The sequence below is a fragment of the Cotesia typhae genome, unplaced genomic scaffold (assembly GCF_013202065.1).
Source record: "Cotesia typhae breed Kobodo isofemale line unplaced genomic scaffold, CoteBio_Ctyphae contig_22, whole genome shotgun sequence".
Lineage (NCBI taxonomy): Eukaryota > Metazoa > Arthropoda > Insecta > Hymenoptera > Braconidae > Cotesia > Cotesia typhae.
In genome coordinates this window covers 149346-158392 of record NW_027423728.1, presented here as the reverse complement: position 1 = coordinate 158392, position 9047 = coordinate 149346, and the positions used below count along the sequence as shown (strand labels likewise).

Below are 9047 nucleotides of genomic sequence, written 5' to 3'. Positions count from 1 at the left end.
CCCTGATTTTCTCACTTTCACAGTCGAAATTTTTCGTTATTACAGAGTGCTCAGTATCTCTTGTTTTTGGGAGGAAATTTACCCCAGCTTCTAGCAGGAGTTAATCCTCAACCGACGTGGTTTCAACAGGATGGTGCGCCGTGCCACTCATCTGGGGACATAACCAATTTCTTAAATGCCCAGTATGGCCAACAGTGGCTGGGGAGGTATGGTCCAGTGAGATGGCCACCAAGATCACCAGACTTGACTCCGCTCGATTACTACTTGTGGGGTTTCATGAAGGAAGGGGTATATTTTGATGAACCTGCAGATCAAATGGAAACAATGGCAAGGATCATGGTTGCACGAGAACTAATAACGCCGGAAATCCTGCAGTGTGTTCGGGAAAACCTTTTGGAGCGGTGTCATCGGTGCTTAGAAAGGAATGGAGGCCATTTTGAGAACCTTATGGATTAATGATTTTTTTTTTTTTTTAATTTACAAATTCTCAATCAATTTTATTATACAGATTTTTGTTATTTTTGTTATTTTATTGTTTTTTTTTATTTTTGAGAATTTGATAATAAAGTTCATAATTTTAGTACAGAAAAGGAATTTTGTTATTTGAGGTTTACCTATCAATGAATTAATGAATAATCTTAATCAGAATTTGAAAATAATCAGGACTTGAGTGCAATTATTTTTGAATTTTTTTATTTGACAATTAACCTGTCAATTAATTAGAAAATAATTTAAATTAAAATATCGAAATTATTAGGACTTGAGTTCAATGTTTCTTTTAATTAATTTTTTGAAATTTTACCTGTCAATTAATGGAAAACTAATTTTAATTAAAATATCAAAATTATCACGTCGTGATTGCAATTTCTTTTTTATTTTTTTATTTGACATTTTACCTGTCAATTAATTAAAAATAATTTTAATTTAAATATCAAAACTATCAGGATTTGAGTGCAATTTTTTTAAATTTTTTTACTTGGAATTTTACTTGTCAATTAATTGAAAAATAATTTTAATTAAAATATCAAAATTATCAGCTCGTAATTGCTATTTCTTTTTGATTTTTTTCTTGGAAATTTAACTGTCAATTGAATAGGAAATAATTTTAATTAAAATTCCAGAATTATCAAGACTGAGGACTGATTTTTTCTTTAATTTTTTGATTTGACTTTTTACCAGTTAATTAATTGAAAAATAATATTAATTGAAATTTTAAAATTATCAGGTTTTGAATGGAATTTTTTTCAAATTTGTTTACTTGGAATTTTACCTGTTAATCAATAGAAAAATAATTTTAATTAAAATATCAAAATTATCAGGTCGTGATTGCTATTTCTTTTTGATTTTTTTCTTGGAATTTTATCTGTTAATCAATTAAAAAACAATTTTAATCAAAATTTTAAAATTATCAGGTCGTGATTGCAATTTCTTTCTAAATTTTTTATTTGACTTTTAACCTGTCAATTAATTGAAAAATAATTTTGATCAAAATATCGAAACTATCAGGTTTTGAGTGCAATTTCTTTTTTTTTTTGTATTTGACATTTTACCTGTCAATTAATTGAAAAATAATTTTAATTAAAATTTTCAAATTATCAGGTCGTGATTGCAATTTCTTTTTTATTTTTTTATTTGACATTTTACCTGTCAATTAATTGAAAAATAATTTTAATTAAAATATCAAAATTATCAGGTCGTGATTGCTATTTCTTTTTGATTTTTTTCTTGGAAATTTAACTGTCAATTGAATAGGAAATAATTTTAATTGAAATTCCAGAATTATTAAGACTGAGGACTGATTTTTTCTTTAATTTTTTTATTTGACTTTTTACCGGTCAATTAATTGAAAAATAATTTCAACTAAAATTTTAAAATTATCAGGTCGTGATTGCAATTTCTATTTTATTTTTCTATTTGACATTTTACCTGTCAATTAATTGAAAAATAATTTTAATCAAAATATCGAAATTATCAGGTTTTGAGTGCAATTTTTTTCAAATTTGTTTACTTGGAATTTTACCTGTTAATCAATCAAAAAATAATTTTAATTAAAATATAAAAATTATCAGGTCGTGATTGCAATTTCTTTTTTATTTTTGCATTTGACATTTTACCGGTCAATTACTCGAGTAAATATTTTGATTACAATATCAAGGACTTGAGTGCAAGTTCTTTTCAATTCTTTTATTCAAGATTTTACTAGTCAATTAATCAATCAGTAATTCTAATCAAAATAATCAAATTGTCAGAACTTGAGAACAATTCTATGTTAATTTTTTCATTTGAGATTTTACCTGTCAATTTTTCGACATCTAAATTCGATTACAATAATAAATCCATCAGGACGAATGTAATTTCTGTATTTCAGATTTTACATGTCAATTGATTAATTAATAATTTTAATTTAAATAATTAAATTATCAGTAGTTGAGTACAATTTCTTGTTAATTTTTTGATTTTAGACTGTACTTGTAGATTGATCAATCATTAATTTTAATTGAAATAATAAAAAAATGATCACGTCTTGAGGGCAATTCCTTTTTAATTTGTTATTCGAGATTTTGCTAGTCAATTTATTAATTAATAATTTTAATTTGAATTTTGGTGATTTTCTAATTATTTAAATTTATTGACGCTAACAAAATCAAGAAAAAAATTCTTCAATCCTTTTACTTAGGTCCAGTCGACTCTTGTGCCTTCTTTTAAAAATCATTCTTTATTCGTCAAAAGTAAATAATAAAAGTTTCCAATGTTTTTTCGAGGTCGAGACAAGTCTTGGCCATTCTTTTCGTTCTCCATAATTTCCCTTCCAATTCAAATGAAAAAATAAAAATTTCTTATACGTTCATTCGGCTACGGTTGAGTCTAGGGCCTCATTTGTTTTTTTAATTAGTTTTGATGATCAACAATAAAAAATAAAATTTTTGGATCATTTTTTCTGGGTCCGGTCGAAATTGAGCCTTTTATTATAAAAAAAGTTAATTATGATGATTAAAAATGAATAGTAAAATTTTTTTATTCATCTCCCTTTCGGTCTGATGGAGTCTTGAGCATTTTTTTCGTTTTTAAAGATAATTTCCAGCAAATTAAGTAAGTAATAAAAATTTTTATCCGTTTGTTTGGGTCCGGTTGAGACTTGGGCCCATTTATTTTTTTATAATAATTTTGTTGATTGAAAATTAATAATAAAATTTTTCAATCATTTTTTCTTGCTCCAGTCGAGATTGGGCTCTTTTTTAAAGAAAAATAATTTTGCTGATTAAAAATAAAAAAATAAAATTTTTTCATCCATCTCTTTTTGGATTCCAGTTGAATCTTAGCCTTTTTTTTTTTTTTTGTTTTGAAAATAATCCCCAGCAAAATAAATGAGAATTAAAAATTTACTCTCCGTTTCTGTGGGTCTGGTTAAATCTTGGGCCTTTTTATTTTTTTTTATTAAATTTTTTTCGAATAAAAATAAAAATTAAAATTTTTTCCTCTGTCTTAGAGTACCCGGTTAGCTTTAATTCAGCGTTACAACGCCTCCAATAATGCTGCGATACACGGACACACACTCATACATTAAGCCGTCCGCTTGCGACCTCATACATCCACTCATTCACACTTACGTACTCGGCTCATAGCGTCACAATCCCCTCTCATGCTCGGCTTTGTGCGAGCGAGTAAGCTGCTATTGCAGCATCTCACTCTCGCGTCTCCTCTACTTCCCCGCTCATTTTCATTTCTCGAATAGCGCGCTTCTGATTGGCTATCGTTTTTAATTCATAACTCAAATTCTATGGCCCAAAAAAATTTTTGGCTCAGGAACTTTCGATTCAGTATTTTTTTCTCTATCGACCCCAACAATTACTCCCGCCACTTCAGAGACACCCTGTATAAGAAGTATATAACTTTAATTGTAAAAGTAAATGTATTTGATAATATAAACACCAATATACCGGTAATATAATTTTATATATAATAATTTTATACAAGATTCTTCTTATATGATTCTATATATTTAATTTTATAAGCCAACATATATATTGAAAAATATATGGCTTATTATAAAAAAATTTATATTTGTTTACTATAATATGAAAAATATATTTTGTTTTTATACAGAAAAATATATGGCTCCATATATAAAATTATAAGCATATAATAACTTGTTGAAGAATATCAGAAGAAGGACAGATCTGGGATAAAAGTTATAAGTTATAAGGCAAAATTGATGTCAAATAAAGTAGATATCAGGCACTGGGCACGTTATCAGTAGCGAGTGATGTAAACTTAAGTAGCCATCAAGCACTGGGCGCGTTATCAGTAACGAGTGATGTAAAATGAAGTCAATATCAAGCACTGGGCCCGTTATCAGTAGCGATTGATGTAAAATGGAGTAAATATCAGGCACTGGATGGGTTATCAGTCACGAGTAATGTAAAATGAAGTATAAGTATCAAGCAATGGGCGCGTTATCGGTAGCGAGTGATGTAAAGTGAAGTAGCTATCAACCACTGGGTGGGTTATCAGTCACGAGTGATGTAAATATCAGGCACTTGGTGGGTTATCTCACGAGTGATGTATCATAAAGTAGAGATCAAGCGCTGTCACTGATAAACAGGTTAAACATGTCCAGTCTCAGGCATCTTCATTTTAGAGCTTAAACTATTCGCTTATCTAATTATAATAAAATTTTTTAATAACAATAATTATGTTATAAAAAAATAAAATTTTATTCTGCAATTAACAAGGAGGTTTACAAATCACTCATGATTTTATGTTACAAATGTTCTCATGGTTATAAAAAAATAAGTCATGAAATTTACTTTTTACGTCAGTAATTCTAAATCGCAACTGTGTGCATATGCGACGTAAGCATTAAGTTTTGGCATTCCTAGAATAATAACTTTTTTGTTTATTAAGTCAGTATTTACGGCTGCAATCGCAGTCATTTTCTCGTCAATAGTGAGTAAATGTTCAAGCTTTCTATTTTTAGTAAATGGCTTATTTGTTAATACGTAATAATAGCCCATCATGTAGGTACATTTACAAGAATTTTTTTCCAAAGCGATAAAATTTTTAATTTCAAAAATAAGACCATTGTTTAATAAAACAACGTAATTGATCCGTTTTTTCTCGCGCTTATAATTTTGACTTGTTATCACTTGATTGTTTATGATGCACCTATTGAATGAAGAAATTTTTGTACTTGAATCGATTACAATAGATAAGCGCCGCAACGCCAAACGCTGATCAGAAGGCAGCTTCTCACGAATAATAAGTTGGCCAAGAACTCCACAATTAGATATTTGGAATTTCGGGTTAGGTTTTAATTTTTTGTTCAACAATTCATTTAAAAATTCTTTTTGTTTGTAATTTAAATCGTCCGAACATAAAATCAGGAGCCTATCAATGACACATTTTAATCGGAAAGAATCGCATATTTGAATTTCGACGCCGTTCGGACTCTTAACATACGCTTGAATTATCTGATTGAAGTCCTCGTAAATAAACGCACTGTGGGTGTAGAGAGGGCCCCAATTTTCTACGCTAATGGCTAAGTGAGCTAAGAGATGAACATTGAAACTCACGTATTTTTTTCCCGTACAAAGATTCCACACCAGAGATAAAATCAAATAAACACTGTTCCGCGTACTTCAATTCGGACTTCATGATTGAAGGCTTAACTAAAATAGAAACACCATCGACCAACAAAGCCCAGTGATCAACATAGCGCTTCGGGAAACACATTTTCATAGCGGGTAAAGAGTAAGCTAAAATGAAAATTATCCACTCATGGGCTTTCATGTGAACACGGTCTTTCAATGGCCGAGGAGTCCTCGAAATCTCTGAAGTAGGTAAAAACGAAGTAATATATTTATCAAATTCGTCGATTTTATCTCCAAAGTAGAATTTTTCTTCCGAATTCGTAGAATCGAACCATAAACCAGCGAATTGGCGACCAATTCCCAAACCAACACATGTGCATCCAGTCCACATCTAGGTTTTTGATAATGTCATAGCCCGGTATGTCGCATAAAATGGATTCGTCCTTGATTCCCTTCTTGTCTTCTTTCTTTTGAGCTTTTGCATGCAACAGAGTCGCTTCATGGGTCCTTAAACCATCTCCAAAAGGATTTTCATCAACCATTAGATAAACTCTGCAGTGTCCTCTGCCTTTATTCACAGATTGACCAGGGTGTAAGCACAAGCCGCAACCAAATTTGCCATTGAATAGCGTAGAACAACGTACCAGTGGACGAGCTACTGAATCGCAAACGCCCATAAGGGTAATAACTGTTTTTGTGTACTGTTGTCCTTGATAAACGTATGTAAATCCTTTTTCCAATAGTTTCTTGGCTTCATTTACAAAAGGCTTCAAATAACTGTTCATATTCTTGGGTTTCCCAACTCCAAACCAAATACTGGACAGCAAGATATATTTGCGCTTGTCATGAGGATTTAACTCATTGATTGTGCAGAGTACGGGATAAACAGATGTATTGGAACTATCAAACATTGGTGCTCCATCAACACTGAAATTGATAGAAATCTTACTGTCGTCAGAGATGTACTTTTTGTACATTTTCCCATCATAGATTTCTTCAATGGCGTATTTGTTATGCTTCTCACGGCTTTGAGAGTAAAGATGATGAGCATCCGTTGTTTCAAATATTTCCCTAAGCTGATCAGTCAGAGGCAAATGTAAAAATGAACCCTTGTTCGTTTTCCGGTTTACTTTTGTATCGCAATCACCACAATAGCTAGGGCAGTTATTTTCAGAGCCAAGATAATTATTACAGTGTTCACAGATATAGTAAGTAGAAACATTCTGAGAATAACGATCCAAGATTTTCTTCCAATGATATTTTGAGCTTTTAGAATTGGTAGTATCTGATGAAATGTTGACTAACTTCAATACATCTTGCGCTACTGTATGAGTCGTTCTACGACGCCACTTGATTGCCATAACCAACAAATTGTTGATCAGATGTTCTTTGGGTATTTCATTGGAGTTTAGTAACTTTTGTTTAGGTGGGATTGGATCCAGCATTTCAATTTGTTGATGACTTGCTGTATCTGCGTCTTCTACAGGATCTATATCCATACTGACGTCAATATCACCAGCTTTCTCTGAGTCAACTTCTAAATCAACCTTAAAAAAGAATGAAAATACTCTTTCAATGCTTAGTGACTACGGAAACATCCCTAATATCTTGTCATATTTTTCGATATTTAAATCTGATCGGCTCTATCGCTATTTAGAGTTAAAATTTACATAAAGCTCTTAATATGTTCCTATTATACGCTTCTACGACAGCTTTCTTTTAATATTCTTGTTACTTTCCTTATAGCTTACTTTATTGACAATTATAGGTCGAAGTTGGTCATGCTGGATCGAACGTCTTTGTTACTCGCAAGCAGTGGGACACGGCAAACTCTCGGACCACCTACACCGCAATGGGAATAGCTTTGATCCAAGCTCTATTTGAGACTGATATATTGCTCCGCAGTAACTTGAGAGGGGGGCGTAGTAAAATTAATAAAAATCAACCCCGTAGACCCGCGTTGGATCAAACAATCATCACGGCAATTACTGGTTGGTTAACACTGATTATGAGACATTTATAACCTTGAATCGATTTGAAAAATTGTTGAACTGAATAACTTGAATCTTGAGTATCAGTATCACAATAATTCCGTCAAAAGGATTTGTATCTCTAATTCATAAGATGAACTCTTGCTAATGCTGACTGACTCGTTATTCCTGCTGTTGGTAACATATTAATTTTTTCATCATCTGTAATTTCAGATGCTGTTCGTGAAAAATTCCCGGATTATAAGCGATCAATTTTTGGCAGCTCAGTCAACAATTTCTTGAACGATTTACGTCGTAAGAATAAAGATGCTGGAAACGATGAAGGGGTTAATCCTGTTATTATCACTACAATTTCCGTATTTATTTTCATCACTTACTAATTCTAAAGTTATTTTATTTATTATTATTTTAGGCCGTGTCTTCAGACGATGAATAATCACTCCTGCATTGAAATGTTTCTACGATCAAAGGCGCTTGGAATTATTATTATTTTTGTTTCTGTTCATCACGAAGTTATGATTGATTATCAATAATGGGTTTCGATTTTAACCTTTCGTTAAATAAATAATGTTGACTCCTGTATTTCTTTCAAAGTTTATTTTAAATAAAAATCAATTATTTTCTTTCAATTAATCATTTCTATCCTCATTCCAGCGAATTTTATAAGTCGCAACGATAATACGTGTCCATCTAAAACCTGGTGGTGTTAGAAGATAGATAACGGGTAGATAAAATTACCGGTTAATTTGTTATTTTGACTTTTGTGATAAATCTACTGTTTCCTAAATTTACTCGAGATATAAACAACTTGAGCACAGGAATAATGTATTTTTTAACCTATCAGCGTGAGTGCAGTGTTGCGCTGCGCCAATTAGCTTAACGACTATTATGTAAGTATATCATGTGAGTGTAAGTGAAACTAAATCTCTCCGCGAATACTTTATACAATATCATATTTTGCCATATATGCCGACATATATATTGTAAAATATAATACGCATATATGTTTTACAACATATATTATCATATATTGAAATTTTATACGTAAAAATATAAGGGAAAAATATAATTTGAATGTATATGAGATCCATATATTTCAATCCATATATTTTTTTATAAAAAATCGGCCAAAATCTCTATATGAAAAAATATATTCAGAAATATATTTTCCGTACATTTTTTTGTTGCAAAAATACAATATAAGATATATTTTTAACGTTATATAATTTTTTCATACGGGTACAAGCATGGAATTATACTATTTGATGTTTGTAAAAATCGACTATCTTTCCCCGCCATCCATCTTACGGCTTAAGATATATCATTATTTGTTCAAAGAATTAGAATGTCATGTGCGCGCGCAAGCGCGCCACCAAATATAGGGTGTGTATATATATTCATGCTTATGATATATTCGACCAATCACATCACGAATAAATAGACTTTACACATAATTCATTACAAC

General features: G+C 30.8%; 1 long non-coding RNA gene across 1 annotated transcript; it reads left to right on the top strand.

Annotated features, from left to right (window-relative positions):
• The first annotated feature begins 7490 nt into the window (after window positions 1–7490).
• LOC141524608 (uncharacterized) lies at window positions 7491–8099 on the top strand. The gene is made up of 3 exons (XR_012478730.1): window positions 7491–7582; window positions 7796–7917; window positions 7995–8099. It is a non-coding gene; the product is annotated as an uncharacterized LOC141524608 (long non-coding RNA).
• Window positions 8100–9047: the final 948 nt, after the last annotated feature.